General features: G+C 46.1%; 1 protein-coding gene across 1 annotated transcript in view; it reads right to left on the bottom strand.

The window, feature by feature from the left end:
• The window catches only part of SORCS2 (sortilin related VPS10 domain containing receptor 2), a 579,194-nt gene extending 556,650 nt beyond the window's left edge, over positions 1-22,544 (bottom strand). Inside the window, exon 1 of the mRNA XM_017853405.1 lies at positions 22,474-22,544. The gene's annotated coding sequence lies outside the window, so the exon portion shown is untranslated. The remainder of the gene's footprint in view (positions 1-22,473) is intronic.
• Between the last annotated feature and the right edge of the window lie 540 nt (positions 22,545-23,084).

Raw genomic sequence — 23,084 nt, forward strand, 5'->3', positions numbered from 1 at the left:
AAAGAAAGAAAAAGAAAGAAAGAAAGAAAGAAAGAAAAGAAAGAAAAAGAAAGAAAGAAAGAAAGAAAGAAAGAAAGAAAGAAAGAAAGAAAGAAAGAAAGAAAGAAAGAAAAGAAGGAAAGGAAGGAAGGAAGGAAAAGAGAGGAGGGAAAGAAGAAAGGAAGGAAGGAGGGAGGGAGGAAGGGAAGAGGGAGGGAGGGAAGGAAAGGAGAAAGAAAGGAAGGAAGGAGAGAAAGAGAAAAGAGAGAAAAAGAAAGAGAAAGAAAAAGGAAGGAAGGAAAGGAAAGGAAAGGAAGAAGGAAAGAAAGAAAGGAAAGAAAGGAGGGAAGGAGGGAGGGGAAAACTTGACAGTGTTAGTTATTAAGCACTTGCCAGGTGCTGGGCATTTTCCCAGGGGCTTGAGAGGATGATGGGTCTCTGCTCTGGGGGCTGCTGTTGCAGGACATCATATCTCATTCTCATGACCAAGCTAGAGCAGGTGTCACTGTCCCCATTTTACAAAGGAGGAAACAGACCCAGAGACATTCCTTGACTACACAAGGTCATCTGGTCACTGTGTTTCAGAGGCCAGACTCCAACCCAGGTGTTCTAACCCCGAGGTGGCACTCTTTATACCACCTCAAGTTGCTTGTCATCTGTGCATTTGCCATCGTGCGTTTGTCATCTGTGTGTTCCGGGCTCTCAGGCACCTTACATCTATGGGGCTCAGACTTGGGCTGCCTAGCCAGACAGGGCAGTAAAATGAGCTCACCGCCACCACCCTTCAGCTCAAGGGGAGGCTCAGTCACTGAGTGACTTGGTCAGTCATGTTAAGTCTCCAACGAATTGGGGAGAGGGTCCCGAGCAGGAATGCAGTTGGTGTGACACCTAGCTACTGATCTTTCCAGAATAATCGCTGCCTCTGCCCTAAATGAGGCTGCAAGACATTGGAAAGAGCAAGGCTGATTCTCCCCTTCTGTGGGTCTGAGTTCAGAGCCACTTTGACTGTCCTAGACCACTCAGTCCCCACCTGCTGGACATGTGGACACAGGGATGAGGGAGACAGACAAGGTTCCCACACTCACAAGGAGCCTCTGTCCTAGTGGGGAAAACTAATTTCAGTTAGAACTAAGTGCCCAGGAGAGAACAGTGCGGCCATCCGAGAAGAGGGAGGGGTGCTCAGGGGTCAGGGAAGCCCTGCTCCCTTTGGAAGTGACTTTGAGCTGAGGATCGAGGACCCACCCAAGCATCTCAGGAAGAGCTGGGATGGCGACCCTGATGCAGGAGCTGACATGTTCAGGGAGGAGCAGGTGCTGGGCTTGATTTGTACTCACAGTCGGATGGAAAGTCGCTGGGGTGCTTTAAGCAGTGGGCTGAGATTATCGGCATGTTTACAGCCATCATTCTGGCCACGGTGAGGACAGGTGCATGAAGCCCCTTAGGAGGCTACTCCTCCCAGGTCCAGAGAGAGGCTGTGGTGGCTGGGAGCTGGCATGTAACAGAGGAGGAGAGAATGGAGGGAAACCTGCAGGGACCCATCTGCCACTCCTAGGCGCCTCTCACCAGCCTTGCACTCACCCTCTTTCGTGACCCACATCAGGGACTCAGGGGCTCCAGTGCCAGGGAAAGACATGGCAGAGTGCAGACAGCAAAAGAGAGCCGGTTGACCCCTCCTGGCCTGCCTTCATGGTGGAAGAGCGCACGGGACATCTTCAGAAGCCACAGAGTTGGTGTCGGCAGTGCTCACTGAGGAAGCCAAAGGCTCAGAAGGCATGGGGGCATGAGCGGCTGATGGAGTCACTGTTTGTGAGGCCCCCACAGGCGCTGCAAGACTGATGGGGCCATATGCAGATGCCTGAGCTCAGCATCCGACACCCGGGTGCATCAGGTCAATAGTAAACGCTGTCCAGGGCTAAGAAACCTAACAATTGTTCACAAAGCCAGGACCCTCAGCACACCCCGCCTTGCTCCCTCGTCTCCTTCCCTTCTCCCAGTTCCAGACAGGGCACCGGGCTCCAGCCTGAATCATACCTGGTGCCTGCTCTTGGGGACTTCACAACGTGATTGGGGAGGCACACAGGTGAACAGAGAGTGACATTAGGGAAACAGGTTCTCCCAGAGAGGTGCCTGGAGCTAAGGGAAGGGAGAGCTGCTGTCTGGGGCTGAGGGAGGAAGGCTGCCCGGAGGACACCCTTCAACTATCCTGCCAGGTAATAGAGACAGCAATGATCATAAATGCTACTGAACGCCTACCATGGGCTAGGCACTGTTCTGGATGGAAGGACTTGCTGAACTTCACAACATCTATATAGAGTAGGTATTATTTTCCCCAAGTTAAAGATGGAGAAGGTGAAGGCACAAAGGGATTGAATAAATTACCTCGAGAATTCAAAGCCTCCTCTCCCATGTGCTGGCTGTGAGGCCCTTCAACTTCACCCTCGCCTCTCTGTTTCTCAAGTTGCCTACCTGAGAAATGGGACCAGCACCATCTGCCTTAATGAGAACTGATTCGACATGCTGATTCCTGGGCCCTACCCAGACCAGAAACTCTGGGGTAAGGCCCAGGCATCTGTTTTCACACGCCCTCCTGTGCTTCTGGTACACCCCCAAGTTTGAGAAGCACTGTGCTAACCCTGCGGGTCCAGGCCCAGGCTGCCCAGCAGAATCACCTGAGATTTACACCTGATCACACCTGATCAGATTACACCTGATCAGTTTTGTAAATCACCTGAGATTTACAAAACTGCTTCCTGGGTCCACTTCTGCCTCAGGCTCAGTGCGGGTGGGGCCCTGTTATTCCATCTTCTCTAAACTCCCCCACGTGATGCCAATGCGTGACCAGCAGGGCATGCTGCCCCATGGCATGGCTTTTCATCAGGATTCATGAGAAGAAATGCCAAACGCCTAGCACATAGTAGGACTCCAATACCTGGTGGGGCCAGGTGAACCCCAGTCCAAGCCTCTTGGCTTCAAGAGCCGCACTTGCCTTCCCATTGCATGGCAAGCCTCCTAATCCAAAAAGAAGAGATACTTTGTCCCTCCAACTTTTAATCATACCACTTGCTCATTAAAATCCCAGGCTTTTCTAAATTACTGAAGGTCTCTTGTGATCATATTTTAATTTATCTTTATAAATGTGACAAAGCTCCAATTGTGTAGCTCCCTAAGCAGGGCCTGCCTCAGAGATGTCAAGGATCCGTGATGAGGCTCGCTGGAAATGCTGTGGACCCGGCAGGAGGGAGCGCTGCAGGGACGGGCTGGTGGTTTGCTGGACTCCCCAGAGGGGAAGCCTCTGGGCCAGCCCTGAGCAAGATTCACAAGTTTTATACCTGCTGTCAGGGCAGGAGGACAGTAATGACCTACAGAGAAATCTCCTAATGACTTTTAGCAAACAGCAAGGGGTGAGGGGGATAGCTTTGAGCGAGAAGGATCAAGCTGACAATCTCGTTATCAGGTTGTCAGGAGAAACAGAGTCAGACAGTGGCTTTGGCCAGTCAGGACTTTAACTCAGGCCGGGAGCAAAAGTCTGATGTGGAGACCAAAGGGAAGCGTATCCACATGTGGAGGAAGGAAAGGCACCCACAGGGAAACAGAAGAGGTTACTGGCCGCGTCCAACCAGAAGACAGAGGGCAGGAGGGGAGGAAGGCTCAGAAGTTCTTTTTAGAGGGGTTGTTGCGTTTTAATGGAGGCAAGGAGTTCTTATCCCTTGGACATCATCTCTGTGGACCAGCCGGACCCCTGATGTGTAAGAGGGGCAGTTAATGCACCACAAAAGGGTCGGTTCCTTTCTTCCGTTCACTAAGTATTTACTGAGCACCTGTTCTAGGCCCTGGGGAGATGGCAGGGAACAAACTCAACCAGATCTCTGCCCTCATGGACTCACGTCATGGTGGGGACACAGACAAAAGGCAAGGAGAAGCAGCTCTAGCAGCCTCCAGCTGGACAGGCACCCCAAGATGGGATTGCAGGCAGCAGGACCACAGAGAGGCATGAGTAACCTAGACGGTCATTGGAAGCTTACCCAAGAAAGTTGCCTCAGAAGCTGAACCTAGGAGGACAAGCAGCGTTTAAGGAATTGGGGAAGAGATGGTGGAGGGGGTTGAAAACCAGCCGGTGCAAACACCCAGAGACAGACGGCACAGGGGCCTTTGAGGAACTGGAGAGCCACGGGGCGGCAGAGTTCAGCACGTGGAAGCAGGTAGTGAACAAGCCTCCCCAGGTCTGCCCAGCGTCCACTGAGGCGTCAGGGGTCTCAGGCCCTGTGGCAGGTACTTGGAGGCCAGGAGGTGATTAGAACCAGTCCCCATCCTCTGGGAGGTTAACGCCAGGTGACAGGGACTGGCAGATCGATATGATGCCACAGGGGGGCAGCAGAGATGGTGATGCCTCTCCAACGTGGGCCCGCCAGGGGCCAGCTCCGCTCCCGGTGCCACGGTGCTAGCTCGCCGCCTCTCCCGATACGGGGGCGAGTGGGGCTGGGTGGGTGGGTTGCATCATCACCTCCTTCTTATCGAAGAAGAAACCAAGGCACAGCACCAAAAGGCAAGGGGACTTGCTCAAGGTCCCAAAACCAGCAAGGGGCATCAGCAGGCCCTGAACCCATCCATCCAGCTGAAGAACCCCTGCGCTTCCCCCATACACCCACAGGCTCCTGAGGGCTGACATGGGCCTGCGTGACGAGTGGCCTGAGCCCTGCTCCATGCCAGGGCCCCTGCCTCAACTTTCTCATGCATCAATCCTCACCCCACCCCACGGGGCCAGGATGATTATTACCACCAACAACACCTGGGGAGACTGAGGCCAAGCTCTGTGATCCACCAGCTCTGCAGCACATAGCATGGGCCCACCCTGAACCCCACTGCTGCCCAGCCCCCTATGCACACATATAAAGTGCCATGGGAACGGAGAGCAGGGGGCAGCAGCCAGCTCTGGCCAGTGTAGGTTGGAGGCAGGGAGTGATTTCTTCTCCTCCCACCAATCGGACGTTCCTATTCTCACTGGGCGGAGCATGCTATTTCTTAGAGGAAACCCTCAGCACGTTGGAGCCTGGACCACACATGGTCCTCTCCTGATGGGCACTGGTGGAAGTCCAGGAAAGTGGCCCATGGCTGAAAGGGGCAAATCTTTAGGATGAGAGTGCTGACTGCAGTGCTGACTGCACCCTTTCAGGTGGTCCTGAGGGGAGATAACAACAGCTGCCTAGAGGCGGCTGTAAGGGCTGCGACAAAATACCACAGACTGGGTAATTACAAAGAACAGGCCAGGTGCAGTGGCTCACGCTTGTAATCCTAGCATTTTGGGAGGCTGAGGTGGGAGGATCACTTTAGCCTAGGAGTTCAAGACCAGCCTAGGCAACATGGCAAGACCCCATTTTATATTTTTCAATACAAAATATATTTTAAAAAATTAGCTAGGCATAGTGGTGCATGCCTGTAGTTGCAGCTACTAAGGAGGCTGAAAGGGGAGGATCTCCTCGAGCCTGGGAGGTTGAGACTGCAATGAGCCACAATTGCGGCACTGCACTCCAACTTAGGCGAGAGAGACCCTGTCTCAAAAAACACCCCAGAAATTTATTTCTCATGGCTGTGGAGGCTGGGAAGTCCCAGATCAAGGTGCCAGCAGGACTGGTGTCTGGTGAGGGCTGCTTCCTGCTTCCAGGATGGTGCCCTCTTGAGCGACAAACACAGTGTCCTCACTTGGCAGAAGAGAAGGAAAGGTTGGAAGGGCAAGAGAGTCCACCTTTCCACTTCAAGCCCTTAATAAGAGTGCTAATTCCATTATCATCGCCTCCCAAAGGCCACTTTGCACTGCGTTGGAGATTGCATTTCAGCATGAATTTTGGAAGGGATGCTATCATTCAACCATAGCAGAGGGGGTAGCGAGGGCAGTAATGACGCCTGCCTACAAAGTGGTTGTTCTGTAGGTGAAAGCGCCCATCACAGTCAGTGTGTCCTAAGTTTTTTTTTTTTTTTTTTAAATGAGCCCACAGAGATGGTCGAGAGAGACTGAACTCAGGTCCTGGCCCTGCAGGAAATGAATCACCGAATGTCTCTGTGCCTCAGTTTCCTCATCTGTTCAATGAGAATGATGATGGTACCTGGGTTGTAGGTTGCCATGCAGATAAATGAGTGTCTATGTAATGCTCAGAAGAACACCTGGAAGGCATTGACTGTGTTGTGTGCTACAGAGGGGGTCTTCACATGGACTTATGATGAGATAACCCATAGTAAATCCCTGTTGCATCACACAACCTCAACTATGGGATGACAATCCATGGAGTCTATTCTGAAGTCTCATTCCAGTCCCCTGAAATGCCTAGCTGGGGTACAGTGCATATTCATTCACAAGGCAAATGCTTCCCAAGGCTGGGAGCTGAGCACTGAGTCCCTCACCTGCCCGAAGAGCAGCCACCCAGCAAGCACACTTCACCTCCTCACCCACTCTCCCAGCTGGCTCCACTTGGCCACTCCCAGCTGTGCACTCCAGGCCTCAGTTTCCCCTTCTCTCAAGTGAGAGGGCGAGTTACATTAGGACTTTCATGGAATGTTAGCCTTAGGAAGTGCTCTCTAGAAATGCACTGTGTTAGGAAGGACCATGGGCTCCATCATACCGTTTACAGAGTCATGTGATGCTTGCATATTAAGGCCTGCAAAGTTCTGCAATTTAAAAACCTGTTTGACTTTGATTAATTCCATTGTCCCTCAACTCTTTGACCCTGTGGTTTTTATTTCTGCTTAACAGCTAGTTACACCCCAGAGAACATAGGCCATTATGGAAATATGTGCTGAGTATGGTAGAAGGAAGACAGAGGGAAGAATTTATTCACCTGACATGTTGGCATCAGAGAAAAATACACTGGAGCAGGTCTTGGATGGTGAGTAGGATCCCAGGGGAGGTGAAACAGAGAGTGCAGCACACACAGGGACAAAGGCATAAAGGCGTGTGGTCCACACAAGGAGTGGCAAGTAGCCCCGCCATGCGGGGCCAAGCCGTGGCCATGACACTGGAGGGAGGCAGGCCCAAAGGCCACAGGTCTTGGGTGCTAAAGGGTTTGTGCCTTGTTCTAAGTTCAAAGAGGACCTTCTAGGGATTTGAAGAAAAGGAATGGCATGGTCAGGTTTGTGTTTTTAAAAGTTAATGCTCGGCCGGGCGCGGTGGCTCAAGCCTGTAATCCCAGTGCAGTCAGCTTCTGAAAGCTGGGAGGCCATGGGGAGGTGTGGAGAGGAGGAGACAGAGGTGGGTCCCCAGAAGCACCTCTTGTGCAAAGTGAGAAATGGAGGAGTCAAACACAACCCAAAAGTGGTAGGAGAAACAATGATGCCACTTCCCTAGGTCAGGAACACATAAAGGAGAAAGTGCCTGGTGCAACTTTGAACATGTGGCCTCTGAGGTGTCTGTGGGACATCCTGGAGGTATGAGTCAGGACAGGCCAGGCTGAGCTGCAGTAGCAGATTAACCCCAAATCTCAGTGGTGTAACCCAAGCAAGGTTCATTTCACTCATTCACAAAGTCTGATGCAAATGCAAAGTCAGGTGGCCTCCTCTATCCTGTAGCTTTGCAATCTGGAACAAGAGGCCTCTAAAGTCACATAACAGGAGAAGAGAGAGCTAGAGAATCACACAGGATGTTTTATAAGGATGGGTCCTAGAAGTCGCTCCATCCCTCACATCCCAGTGGCCAGACCCAGGTTCATGGCCTCTACCTACAAGTAAGGCTAGGAGATGTGGGAGCACTGGACATTTGGTGAGTCCTAGCGACCACAGACCATTATGGAAATATGTGCTGAGTAAGGCAGAAGGAAGAGAGAGGGAAGGATTTACTCGTCTGAACGAATTTGCCTGAAGTGTTACCTTGCTATCACGGAAGCTTGGGAGGTCTTTGGAAATGACCAGATTTTAAGGGCTTGGGATACAGATTTGGGCATGACTGCTGAATGAGATCACCCAGGAAGAAAACAGAGAAGGATGGAATAAAATGAGTAACACCGTAACTTCCTCTGAGGTTGTATTTAGAAATTTCCAGAGGATGACTCAAAATTTAGTTAAAAAAGAAACTCTTGTTTCCAAATATCTGATTATTTGTTGTCATATAGAAAAGGCATCCAGATTTTGCTGAATTTTCAGTTTCCATATGGTTGCTTGGCATCGCATAGGAAGCTAGCAGTAATTGGCAAGTGTTTAAGTATCAGGCCACTCTATGGCATTCTCACGGTAAAGGGCCAATGGCCTCATGATGATAGGTTTCTCTGAAGGAGAGATTTTCAAAGCCCTCAAGTTTAACAGACATTTTGAAAGAGACCTCATGGTATTCCTGCCCTTGAGATCCATTTTGGAAATCAACATTTTTGCTACCAAACTCTTGACTATGAAATTGATTTTTTATTTAAATGTGTTGCACATTTGCAATTTTTCACAGAGAAAATTTTGGTTGAAAATCATGGTTTGAGACATTTCAGCTTGGGAGTCAATTAAAACTCAGTTTTCCCTGGAAAGAGCTATATCCTTAATCAACACTAACAAATCAGCATGAGACATTTCTTCAAACTAGCTCTTGCAAGGCCCTTTCTGGCAACTGAAGTGTCCGCAATCTGAGACTATAAGGGTCATGAGCCCTGGGACTGTGTTTTCATTTACCTCTGTATTGCCAGAGCTGCGTGCAATGCTGGGCACACAGTGGGAACTCAGTCAGTATTTGTTGGATGGATGCATGGATGGGTGGATGGATGGATGAATGAGTGGATGGATGCATGGATGGGTGGGTGGGTGGATGGATGCATACATGGGTGGGTGGGTGGATGGGTGGATGGATGGATGGATGGATGGATGGATGGATGGATGGATGGGTGGGTGGATGGATGAATGGATGGGTGGGTGGGTGAATGGATAGATGGATGGAAGAATGGGTGGGTGGATGAATGAATGGATGGTGGATAGATGAATGGAGTGGGTGGTGGTGGGTGATGCGGTGGGCGGGTGTGTGGATGGTGCGTGGTGGTGTGGATGGATGGGTGAATTGGTGGATGGATGAATGGAGGGCGGGTGGGTGGACGCGATCATTGATGGATCGGATGTGCCTGTCATACTGAAAACTGGATGTGGACTTCTAAACTACAATTACTAATGCAATTTGGTGGATGGGGGAAAAGCAATTGACTGGGAGTCAGGAGATCCAGGTTCCAGTGTCATCTCTCCATTGACTGAGGTTTGAGAACTTGGGAAAATCCCTTTCCCCAAAGGTGCTACCTCTTTTCTCCTCTACTAAATGAGGTTTCATCCAGCCCCAGGCAATCTTTTCAGCCTCATATCCAACCACTTCTCCCCTACCCTATCCTGTCAAGGATGTTCATCTTGCCCACCACATTTCCCAATCAGGAATGTACTTCTGGATTCCCAGCTATGGCCAGGCAAGGAGGTTAACAAATTCTCTCCACAAAAGTCAAGTATACAGCTGCATAAAATTGACCCAAAAACCCAGCCATTTCCACACTCTGAAAATCATCCAACAGCATGCACCAATCTGAGAAGTGCTTATTCGTGAAAACTGCTGAATTTCAGTTAGAAGCAGTGGGAGTTTGTAAAATTCTGACCCAGGGCTGCTCCCATACTGCCCTCCCAGATGGATAGACTTAGAGATTCTTTAGGGCAGGACAGGCCCTGAGGACCAGCAGCTGGTGGGCCACAGTTGACAGGAATCACACAATTTGAAACAATGGGTAATGCTCACGCCTAATGGCATTGTCAGCAAAAGTGGCAATCTGACAGGCTGTGTGGAATGGCTGGGGTTGTGTCTATACATAATGGAGACTGGAAAGGATCCAAGCCAGCCATGATTTCTAGCTAGCTGACCCTAAGGCCACATGCACACAGGCAGGAAACATGAACAGCCTAGTAAAAAGTAAAAGCCAGGCAGACTTGGAAGTGGCCAGAATTATGAATGTGCTCCCCTACCTGTGTACAGGTCTTTAACAGAATATAGAAGCCTTATTAGCTTGAGGTGTTTCAGAATAACCTCTGATCAAACACCGGCTGACCTCTATACTATGGACACACAGGGGAACAAAAGCCAGGCTTTAAAAAAAAATAAGGAGATATATATGGCTAAAATATATACATATTTCATATATAGCTTATATATATATGTGTGTGTGTGTGTGTGTGTGTGTATTTTTTTTTTTTTTTTTGAAATGAACTCTCTCACTTGTCACCCAGGCTGGAATGCAATGGCACGATCTTGGCTCACTGCAACCTCCACCTCCTGGTTCAAGTGATTCTGCTGCCTCAGCCTCCTGAGTAACTGGGACTACAGGTGCGTGCCACCACGCCCAGCTAATTTTTGTATTTTTAGTAGAGAGAGGGTTTCACCATGTTGGCCAGGCTGGTCTAGAACTTCTGACCTCAAATAATCTGCCCACCTTGGCCTCCCGAAGTGCTGGGATTACAGGCGTGAGCCAGAAATACACATTTTTCTAAAATCTGAGCATCAGCAGCTATACACAGCAAGGAAAATGAATTTCCTAGATTTAGCACAGGCGAGTTACTAAACAAATGAACAAGCAACAAACAGTAACAAGCTTCTTGGGGAAAATCAAAATCCAAAGTTGATACAATATGTTACCTAAAATTTCCAGTTTTCAACAAAAAAATAGAGAGAGAGAAATGCAAAAAAAAAAAAAAAAAAAAAAAAAAAAAACTAGGACTATATGACCTATACTCCAGGGGTCAGAGGGAGGGAAAAGTAGTCTCTGAAGGTCTCCAGAAGTTAGATTTGGTAGTGAAAAACTTCAAAGCAACTCTTATAAACATAGTCAAATAATTAACAGAAAGTATGACAATAAGAAATCAATAAATAGAGAACCTGAATAAAGGGGTAGAAATAATATTTTTAAACCAAATGAAAATTCCAGAGTTGAAGAGTACACGAACGGGAAAAATTCACCAGAAGGGCTCAGTGGCAGATTTGAGATAGTAGAAGAATCAGTGAGCATGATACCAGAGCAATAAAAATTAACCAATATGAAGAACAAAGAGAACAAAATGGTGAAGAAAAATGAATAGAGCCTCAACAGCCTGTAGCACATCAAGCACATCAATATGCATTTAACAGGAGTTCCAGAGGAGAGGAGAGAGAGAAAGGGGCTACAAAAAAATACTTGAAGGAATAATGGCCAAAACGTTTCCAAAACTGATGAAAAACTTTAATCCAAACATTTGAAAAACTTAACAACCCCAAGTAGGTTAAATATATAGAGATATATACCTAGACACATCATAATCACATGGCTAAAAGACAAAGAGAAAATCGTGAAAGCAGCAACATAAAAACAATTCACCATGTATTAGGGGACAACAATGTGACAAGCAGCTGACTTCTCATCACAGAAGAAAACGGAGGGCAGAAGGCAGTAGAATGACATATTCAAAATGAAAAAAAAAAAAAGTCATCCAATAATTCTATATCCAGCAAAACTATCCTCCAAAAACGAAAGTGAAATAAAGACATTCTCAGATAAATAAATATTGTTGGAATTCATTGCTAGCAGGCTTGCCTTTCAAGAGATACCAAAGGAAGCCCATGAGGCTGAAAGGAAATGATAGCAGATGGATGGAAACTTAAATTCACAAGAAGAAATTAAAAGCATTAGAAATGGTAAATATTAGACCAGGCACAGTGGCTCATACCTGTAATCCCAGCACTTTGAGAGGCCAAAGTGAACAGATCACTTGAGACCAGGAGTTTGAGACCACCCTGGCCAACATGGTGAAAACCCGTCTCTACTAAAAGTACAAAAATGAGCTGGACATGGCGGCACGTGCCTATAGTCCCAGCTACTTGGGAGGCTGAGACATGAGAATCGCTTGAACCTGGGAGGTGAAGGTTGCAGTGAGCCAAGATTGTGCCACGGCACTCCAGCCTGGGCGACAGGGTGAAACCCTGTCTCAAAAAAAAAAAAAAAAAAGGGTAAATCTTACAGTTAATATAAAATACTCTGTAAATATATTTTTCTCTTAAATTCTTTAAAAGACTTGAGTAATAATTATAACACTACACTGTTGGGTTTATGAGAAATATATATAGATACAGATATTTAGATAATATGTATGTAATATATGCGTGACAGTAATAGTACAAGGGGAAAAGAGTGAAGCTGTATTGAAGCAAACTTCCTGTATTTGGTCAGAAGTAAGTTAGTATTAATCTGAAGTAGATTATGACAAGTTAAACATATTTTGTAGTCCCTAAAGCAACCATTAAGAAAATAACTCAAAATACAAGGTTTAAAAAAAAATAAAATAAAAAAAAAAAAAACAGGAATTAAAATGGGATACTAAAATATTTATTTAAAAGAAACAAAAGTAATGAAAAAGGAACAAAGGAAAAAGATGACAACAACAATAACAAAGAGATGTATAGAAAACCCAAAATGGTAAATGTAAGCATAAGGTAATATAAAGTATATTAAGTGTACGTTAAATGTGAATAGTCTACACAGGCCAGTCAAAAGCAGAGATTGCCAGGCTGCATAAACAAGTGATGTGACTATATACTATCTACAAGAGACATATCTTAGATTCAAAAATGCAAATAGGATGAAACTAAAAGGACTGGACAATAATACACCATGAAAAAATAAATCGTAAGAGAGCTGGGAGTGATCATTTTAATATTAAACAAAAGAAACTTGTAGACAAGAAATATTGCTAGAAACAAAGAAGAACATTTCATAATGATAAAAGAGTTAACACATCAGGAAGATATAAAAATTATAAATGTATACACCCCTAATAACAGTGCTTCAAAATATGTGACACAGAAACGAAATTAAAAGGACAATAGTTGGAGATTTCAAATCCCACTCTCAATCACCAATGGAACCAGTAGGCTAAGAATCAGCAAAGATATAGAAGACTTAAACACATTATTAACTAAACCAACATAACTAGCCTAATGACCGCAGGATACACTTTTTTTTCCCAAGCACACACAGACCATTCTCCAGGAGAGAACGTTGCTAGGCCTTAAAATGAGCCTCATTAATGTCAACAGACTGAAATCACACAAAGCATGGTCCCTAGCCACAATGAAATTAAATCGCATATTAACAAAAGTCTATGAAAGCCCAAATATTTCAAAAATAAGCAGCATATTTCTAAATAAATCCAGGGTCAAAGAAGAAATTACCCGAGAAATTAGAAAATATTTTGAAGTGGATGAAAAATGCTAACAATATATGACAATGCATGGCACACAGCTAAGCAGTATGTAGAGGGGAATTTATACCATTTAACACCTATGTCAGAAAAAAAGAAAGGTCTTAAATAGCTTAAGCAACTCGCTACAGGAGCTAGAAAAAGAAGGGCAAACTAAACAAGCAAGCAGAAGAAAGAAAATAGGAAAGATTAGAATAAAATCAGCAAAAGAGAAAATCAATGAAACCCAAAGGTGGGTCTTTAAAGAGATAACAAAATTGATAAACTTTTAGCTAGATGAGCCAAAAAAAAAAAAAAAGGAGGAAAAAAGATACAAATGGCCAAAATCAGGCATGATAAAAGGAACATCATTGCCAATCATATGAAATTATTGGTTTATAAGAGATTACTGTGAACAATGCAATATCAACACATGAGACAACTTAGATAAATGAACACGTTCCTGGAAATGCACAGATTACAAAAACCGACTCAAGATAAAATACAAAATCTGAACAGACTTGCAACAATATAAAGGAATTGAGTTAATAATTAAAAATATCTCCACAATGAAAAGCCAGATCCACATAGCTTCACTGGTGAATCCTAACAAATATTTAAAGATGAAATAATACCAATCCCTCATAGATTATTTTAGAAAATAGAGGAGGAGGGAACACTTCTCACTCATTGTATGAAGCTAGTGTTGTCCTAAGCAAAGCCAGACGAAAACATGAGAAGAAAACCACAGACCAATGTTCATCATTAAACAAATGCTAAAATTCTTAACAAACTATTAGCAGGCTGAATCCAGCAACATATAAAAAGCACTAGACACTAGGACCAAGTGGGATTTACCCTGGAAATGCAAGCCTAGTTTAACATCCAAATATCAATTAATCTAATACATCATATTAATAGAACAAAGAGGGAAAAAAACACACGATTATCTCAAAGGAAATGCATTTTTTAAAAATTCAGTACCTACTGATTTTTTAAAATTCTCAACAAACTAGAAATAGAAGGGAACTTTCTCAGCCTGGAAAAGGGCATTTACAAAAAACCCATGGCTAAGATCACACTCAATGATGAAAAAAACACAAAGCTTTCCCCACGTGACCAGGAACAAGGCGAGGATGTCCACTCTCACCACTTTTATTCAACAAACTACTAGAGGTTTAACTAGGGCAATCTGGCAAAATAATAAAAAGTATCAAGATTCAAAGTGAAGAAATAAACTATTTTAACTCATAGATGACATGATCCTTAACATAGAAAATCCCAAGAGATTCATTTAATAACTCACAGGATAAACAAGTTTAGCAAGATTCTATAATACAAGATCAATTTGCAAAACCAATTGTATTTCTATATACTAGCCACAAACAATCCAAAAATAAAGTTAAGAAAACAATTCCATTCACAATAGCATCAGAAAGAATAAAATGCTTAGGAATAAAATTAACAAAAGTGCAAGATCTTCACTGAAATCTACCAAACATTGTTGAGAGAAATTAAAGATGACATAAATAAACGGAAGAACATTCCATGTTCATGGATTGGAATATTCAATATCGTCTAGATAGCAAATTCTCCACAAAGTGGCCTATAAATTCAGTGTGATCCCTATCAAAATACTATCAAACCTTTTTGTAGAAGCTGATACGCTGATCCTAAATTTTATATGGAAAGGCAAAGGACGTGGAAGAGTTATATTCCCTGATTTCAATCTTAATATTATGCCTTAATAATCAAGACAGTGGAGCATTCATGGAAGGATAGATGTATAGATTGGCAGACCAGAATTGTAACAGAGTTACAAACATTATGGGCAGTTAGTTTTTGAAAAAAGTGCCAAAACAATTCAATGGGAAAAGGATACACCTGTATCCAGAATATATAAAGAACTCTTAGAACTTAAGAAGACATCTCCCTAAAGCAGACCTACGTAAATGACTACTAAGCACAGGAAAAGATCCTCAACGTTGTTGGTCATTAGGGAAACGCAAATTAAAACCAAAACAAGCTGCTATCACACATCCACTAAGGTGACTATAATGAAAAAGATAGACGTGAAAAAGATACAGAGAAACTAGATGTTCATATGTGGCTGGTGGGAATGTACAATGGCACAGCCATACTGGGAAAAAACTTAGATTCTAGGTCAGGCGCGGTGGCTCATGCCTGTAAGGCCGAGGTGAGGCCGAGGTGGGTGGATCACTTGAGGTCAGAAGTTCAAGACTAGCCTGGCCAACATGGTGAAATCCCATCTCTACTAAAAATACAAAAATTAGCTGGGCGAGAGTTGTGTGCACCCATACTCCCAGCTACTTGGGAGGCTGAGGCAGGAGAATCTCTTGAGCCCAGGGGGCAGAGATTTCAGTGAGCAAAGTCCATGCCACTGCACTCCAATCTGGGCAACAAAGTGAGACCTTGTCTTAAAAAACAAAATTAAAAAATAAAAAATAAACTTAGTTTCTTAAAAGTTAACTTGAACTTTGCACAATATATTCAACACCTCTTATTTTTAATTATTTTTTGAGACAGCATCTGGCTCTGTCGCCCAGGCAGGAGTGCAGTCGCGCAATCCTGGCTCACTGCAGCCTTGACCTCCCAGACTCAAGCAATCCTCCCACCTCAGCCTCCCGAGTAGCTGGGACTACAGGTATGTGCCACCATACCCAGATAATTTTTCTTATTTTCTGTAGAGACAGGGTCTCACTATGTTGCCCAGGATGGTCTTGAACTCTTTTACTCAAGCAGTCCTCCCGCCTCAGCCTCCCAAAGTGCTGGGATTACAGGTGTGAGCCACCCTACTCAACATCTCAAGCCTTACTTTCCTCGTCTGTGAAACGGCATGATGATAATAGTACCATATCGCAGAGATGTGAAAGCAATTTCACTCTTAAGAACCTACCCAAGAGAAATAAAACATGCATCCCCACACAGACCTGTATGTGAATGCCCATAGCAATACGATTCACAGTAGCCAAAAACTGAAAACCATCCAAATGCCATCCACTGAGCAATGGGTAAATAAAAAGTGGCAGATGGATACAATGAAATTCTATTTATCAATCAAAAGAAATGAGTAACTGATCCATGCTACAGTACAAGTCAACCTCAAAAACATTTTGCCACATAAAAGAAAACCACAGAATACTACTCCATTTATTTGAAATGCTGTGTGACTCCATTTATTTGAAATGCCCAGAAAAGGCAAATTTATAGAAACAGGAAGCAGGTCAATGGTTCCCTGGGGCTGGGCATGGGAACTGTGAGTGGCAGCAAGGATACAAACTGGGGAGATGGATGTGTTCCAAAACTGGACGTCAGGAGGGGTGCGCAAATCCGTAAACTGACTAGAGCCCATTGAATGATACACTGAAAATGAGTGATTTCATGGTGCATAACTTGCACCTCAATAAAGCTGCCTTTTTTTTTTTTTTAAAGAAAGCAATGTGCTTTAGGCTTTTATTGTTTGTTGGTTCAACTGCCATTTCTTGAGCGTCTAGGCTGCACCAGCTCCGTGCTAGCAGCTGGGGGTACAAGGTTGAAATAATACTGCAAGTGGCTAATGATGGCTGAAAGGTCACTGTGTCTCTGTTTTCCTTCCTTTACCCTTGTCAGCACTCATCTCCCTGTGAAGTGGGGATGGTCGCTGTCATTCCATTTCACAGGTGAGAAGAGTAAGGCTCCATGGTATCAAGATGTTGTCCAAAGTCACTAGCTGCTACATGTAAGAGTTGAGCTTTGAACTCCACATCCCGCAGCCCTGTCCACACTTCTGACCCCCCATCCTAACCCAGCTCATGACCACAGTCGGCCCAGATGCCCCTGCCGCAGGAGCTCGCCCTCGCCCTGCCATGAGCAGAGGCAGAAGAGCCGTCCTTGAGGCGTGGTGCCCTCTCACACCCCCTGTGCCCTGCAGTGCAGCTCCTCTCACTCCGCCTCCCCACTTCCCAGCCTGTCTTCAGGACTCAGTTCTGATACCTGCTCCTGTGTTGAGCTTCCTGCCCCCTGCTCAGAGGCACACACTTTCTCTGCCTTGGCTTGGTTATTGGGGTGCCCTAAATCCAATGACACGTTTCCTTATAAGAGACAGAAAATAAGATGCAGAGAGGAGGGCCATGTGAAGACAGACGCCTAGACTGGAGTGACATATCTATAAGCCAAGGAACATCAAGATTGCCAGAAACTGCCAGGAGAGAGTCCTGGAGCAGATATTCCCCTCCCAGCCTCAGAAATTGCTGATCCAGCCAACACCTTGACTTTGGACCTCCGGCCTCCTGAACTGTGAGAGAGTGAATTTCTGTTCTTTTAAGCTGCCCAGTTTGTGGTCTCGCGCTACGGCAGCCCCAGGAAACAGATACAGGGTCTATGCCCAGTTCATGCCTGTTCCCCAACCCAGGACTGGCCCCATAAGGGTTCAGCACAAACTGGTTCTGTTCAGATGAACCAGATCTGTGTTTGAGCCAAAACCTCATTGTCTCCCCAATTAATCTACTGGAGACCCCTCTCTGAGTCAGCCAGAGGCATTTGGTGGATGGTTTTATGTTTTCTAGAAAATCAGACATTATACCAGTGACCCGCTGGCCCCCGACTGCCCTTTCTTAACTGCAAGCTCGTTGCCTTTTTTATAACAAGAGGCTCCTATAACATGAGCAAAACCAGTAACAGGAGAAAGGCCACTTAGAGTGAATCTGCTTAGAACAGAAATCAAAATGTCATGGTAAATATTGGGGGGAAAGGTGTGGTGGACTTTATGTTAAAAATGAAACAACAGAGGCCAGGTGCAGTGGCTCACACCTGTAATCCCAGCACTTTGGGAGGCTGAGGCGAGTGGATCACCTGAGGTCAGGAGTCTGAGACCAGCCTGACCAACATGGTGAAACCCCATCTCTACTAAAAATACAAAAAAAAATTATCAGGGCTTGGTGGCGGGCACCTGTGATCCCAGCTACTTGGGAGGCTGAGGCAGGAGAATCACTTGAACCCAGGAGGTGGAGGTTGCAGTGAGCTGAAATCCCATCACTTCACTCCAGCCTGGCCAACAGAGCGAGACCCCATCAAAAGAAAGAAAGAAAGAGAGAGAGAGAAAGAAAAGAAAGAAAGAGAGAAAGAGAGAGAGAGGGAGGGAGGAAAGAAAGAGAGAGAAAGAAAGAAAAGAGAGAGAGAAAAGGAAGGAAGGAAAGAAAAAGAAAGAAAAGAAAGGGAAGGAAGGAAGGAAGGAAGGAAGGAAGGAAGGAAGGAAGGAAGGAAGGAAGGAAGGACAAAGTTGGCACTATGGCTCATGCCTATAATCTCAGCACTTTGGGAGGCTGAGGCAGGCAAATCACTTGAGCCCAGGAGTTCTAGACCAACCTGGGCAACTTGGCAAAACCTGTCTCTGCAAAATATACAAAAATTAGTTGGGTGTAGTGGTGTGCACCTATAGTCCCAGCTACTCAGGCGGCTAAGGTGAGAGAATAGCTCAATCCCAAGAAGCAGAGGTTGCAGTGAGCTGTGATCTCACCACTGCACTCCAGTCTGGGTGGCACAGTGAGACTCTGTCTAAAAAAAAAAAAAAAAAAAAGAAGAAGAAACAACAAAAGAGAGAAAGCAAGGCTTTTGGAAGCTGAATACTTTCCTCTTCATCATCTCCATCGCCACCATGGTTTCAGGCCTAGATGGCTAATAGTTTCCACCCATGCAGTGACTCTGATCCATTGGGAATGTCTGCCTGGAGCTCCCTGTCAAAAATAAGCCTTTGTGGAAAACTGTGCCTGATCAATTAGCAATGTCTGCCCTGGGCTTGGAAATGTCAGCATCTGTATGGCATATTTACAGTCTTGGTTTAAGGTGTTCAGCCTCTCAGAGACATTTGACTTTAGTGGAAGGCTTGGGGGTTGCATGCCGGGTGGGTAAATTTCTAGCACTGTATATAACAGAAAGAGTTATTTTGGGAAGGGACAGGAGGAGAGAGGAGACAGAACTTTTACGGAGCCCCCACCTGAAACTACAATGCTGATTTCCAATTCCACATAGAGGTCAGGTCTGCAATGGAATCCTCCATCAGCCTGCAGGACATCTGATTTTCCATGCAGAATCACAGGTAATTTTCCCCGCTCCCTTTCCAAATCAATGAAATCAAATATGGTTTGAATGGAGAAAAGGATTGCTGAGCTGTCAAGGCAAGTTCAATTTCAGTAATCACATGGAGATCTGTTAGATAACTGTGCCAAGAGGTGAGTGACCATATGATTGAAATACATTTATACTAAAAATATTTTAAAAGCCCTTCTCTTGATTTATACCCAGAAGAAAATATTGCAAAGGAGAATGAGTTTTCATCTCAAGTAGCACTTATTCCTGATCTAACTAAATTAACTCTTATGAACAGATAGTCTTGCTCGGGTGCCCATAATAAAAATAACAATAATGTGCATTTAGAAGGTGTTTTATCCTCTCCAAAGCACAGATCTTTTGCAGTGTGCAATTCCCCTCATCCGTGCTGGAGACCAGCATGACAGGGAAGGAGAGAGAGAACGGAGTCGAGGACAGGCGCGTCCCTGTGGCTGATCACATTTGGTAAAATCAGCAAATTTCAAATACACGAGAAAGCTGATTTCATGGTGCTCTGAAAGGCCTAGAGGCAAACGGGCCAGAAACTGGGTCTTCCCTTCTGTTATAGACTGAATATTTGTGGCCCCTAAAGTTCATATACTGAAATCCTAACCCAAATACCCAAGGAGATGGTGTTTGGAAATGGGGCCTTTGGGAGGTGATTAGGGTTAGAAGAGGTCGTGAGGGTGAGGTCCTGATCTGATGGGATTGCTACCTTATATGAAAAGACTCCAGAGAGCTTGCTCATGCTCTCTCACTTACTGTCACTCTCTCTCTACCATATGAAGATGCAGCAAGAAGGTAGCTGTCTGCAAGACAGGAAGCGAGCCCTTGCCGGAACCTGACCATGCTGGTGCCCTGATCTCGTACTTCCAGCCCCCAGAACTGTAATAAATACATGTCTGTTGTTTAAGCCACTCCATCAGTGGGTTTTCTTATGGCAGCTCTGGGAGACTAAGACAATCCAAAGTTTGAATCTGGGGCTGTGTTGCTCAGCCTGCTGTAGAGGCAACTGGAGAGGTGGCTTCCAGTCTCAATCCTGCCCTAACCTAACCATGGGTGGCCTCAGGACACTTTTTTTTTTTTTTTTTTTTTTGGGGGACGGACTCTCACTCTGTTGCCCAGGCTGGAGTGCAGTGGCACCATCTCAATTCACTGCAAGCTCAGCCTCCTGGGTTCATGCCATTCTGCCACCTCAGCCTCCCAAGTAGCTGGGACTACAGGTGCCCTCCACCATGCCCAGCTAATTTTGTTTTTGTATTTTTAGTAGAGACGGGGTTTCACCATGTTAGCCAGGATGGTCTCGACCTCCTGACCTTGTGATCCGCCCGCCTCGGCCTCCCAAAGTGCTGGGATTACAGGCGTGAGCCACCGCGCCCAGCCAGGACGCTTTCTTTCTCAACTGGAGAACATTACCCATTCTCTGATCTGCTCACCTGAAAGTCGTACAGGTAAAAAGAAGTGACTTGTCCAACACCGAAGTGCTGAGGTTCCCACCATCTGTCTCCCACTGCCTCCACGTCCTGCAGTAGTTCTTGGGCAATTATTTTATTCACATTGTCCTGATCTTTTGCCCTGTTTAATTCCTCCCTACTCTCCTTTTAAAAGTGATGCTCATTCAACATCACTTCCTCCAGGAAGTCTGCCCTGACCACCCACATCCTGACCAGGTTCACCCTTCTCCCCACCACCACCACTTCCTGCAACCTCCTGCAGGTCCCATCTCTCTATGTTGTCACTGTCTGTTTGCATGTCTGTCTCTCCCGCTGGACCATGAGCTGCTCCAGGGCACAGCCTGGGAGTTATGCCCCTTCAAAAGCACACAGAATAGCCTTCATAGATGCTTATGGAACTGAGTTCAGCATGGGGGTCTCTGGCTGCCACCTGCAAGTTCGGCCCCATCATAGGCTCTGGGAACAGGTAGGAACAGACCATCTCTTAAGTCCAGGGGGACTGGAGGAGACTGAAATCTAGCTAAGCAGATTATCATTAGTTCATAGCCCAACCTCCAGTTCAAAGATCTGACTATCATGACTTTGCAAAGCAAGTCCCCACCCTAAAATCTGCCCCCAGACAGACACAGGAGTCATGCTCTACTGCCAAACACCAGCGCTAAAATCACAACAAGAACCATTGATTGAGCGAAACCTGTGTGCTGGCCTTCAAGCCAGCTCTTGACACCAGTGACCTCCTTGGGTCTTGTGTGACAGGCATCAGCACCACCATTTCACAGATGAAGAGACTGAGGTTCCAAGAGGGACTGACTCAGGGCCCCATTGCTCTCAAGCGACAGAGCTGGGGTTGGATCCCACGCCTGCCTGACTCCAAATCTAGGGGTTCTCACCAGGGTCTGGCCCACCAAGAAGGCAGTCGGATGAGTAGGGGGATTGGGCAGCCACAGGGAGCCAGGCATCGTCCCTGATCCCAGAACTCATGTCCCAGAGCCAATGTCTTCCCTGTGGAAGCTCTTGGTCACTCACTTACAAAGGAGTGAGCTGTTCTTTCTTTTACCCTTGACATTTTTCTTTATGTTGAGATTAGTTTAATTGCAAGAGGCAGCATCACAAGCTGAGCCCACAGCACAGCACAAAGGCACAGAGGTGTAACGGCACAATAAATTTAGGAAACCATAAATAATTTAGGGAGGGGTTTGCTGTGCAGTGGGCAGGGAGTGGCACAGTGGGCGTGAGGCTGGCGAGATGGGCTGGGAGGGTTCTGAGGGCTTCAAGCCTTATTCTAAAGGCAGTGGGGAGCCACAGCGGGTGCTTGAGGCAGGGAGAGGCTCACCCCCAGTGGCCTTCAGAAAGGGTCTCTGGTGGCTGCTCACCTGGCACATTGGTGGGTGACTCTGTGCCCTCGCAGCCTCCATCACCACCTCATTCCTCTTCTCTCTAAGAAGTGTCACCTCCTAGGCCAATGCCAGGAGTAGCTGCCTGCAATCCACCCCAACCCTGCAACATTCTGGGAAGCCAAACCCAAACTCGCTCTTTTCCCTTGGGTTTCCAGGCATTTTTATCCTCAGGTAGATTTTGCCTCAACCCTACTCATGTAATGATGATCATATAGAAAAGCGCCAGGAAAGAAAGCTCAGGCCAGGCCATGAGAGGCATTTGCTCCCATTACAGAAAACAAACAAGACTCCGGAAAGCCAGGGAGGCCATGACAGCTACAATTCCAAGGCTCCCCACATGAATCACATACCTTTGCACTTTTTAACTGCTTTAATCCAAAGGCCCTCAGGCCCTTTGAAAATCTTGAATTGGATTCAGGGAACATTGGCTGCATACTTTCGCTCTAAGCCACGCACCAAGCTGGGCACTGGGTAATTCCAGAATCATCGCGCATTGAGGAAAAACCTGCAAGTCTGCCTGCGTGCCTCACTCAGAGGGGCAATGGAGACGGTTCAAGGGATGGACTTTTGACCCACGTGGGCTGGCTTCCACCAAGCCTCAGAGGCAGGTGAAGCTGCCCAGGTCAGCAGGAGGAGATGTCACCTCTTCCAGGCCTGAAGGAACAAAGGGAGGGGCCTGTTCATGGAAAATAGGGTAATCTGTTGCTATAGGAGGGGCCGCCGGAAGGAGCTGCAGGCCAAGAAGGAGAAGTGCAAGCCAGGAGTGAAGCCTTCCTTGCAGCCCTCCACAGGGACCAACCTTGCTGTCACTACAACCTGGGGTTTCTGGCTTCCAAAACTGCAGGAAAATAAATGCCTGTTGTTCAAGACCCTGTGGGCCTTGTGTGGCAGCCGCAGGAAACTGACACGAAGGAACTTGTCAGGAGCGGCGTAGTCAGCAAGGGTGAGCTGGAACAGAAGC

This window comes from Rhinopithecus bieti, unplaced genomic scaffold (genome assembly GCF_001698545.2).
Source record: "Rhinopithecus bieti isolate Rb0 unplaced genomic scaffold, ASM169854v2 scaffold_35903, whole genome shotgun sequence".
NCBI classification, from domain to species: Eukaryota; Metazoa; Chordata; class Mammalia; order Primates; family Cercopithecidae; genus Rhinopithecus; species Rhinopithecus bieti.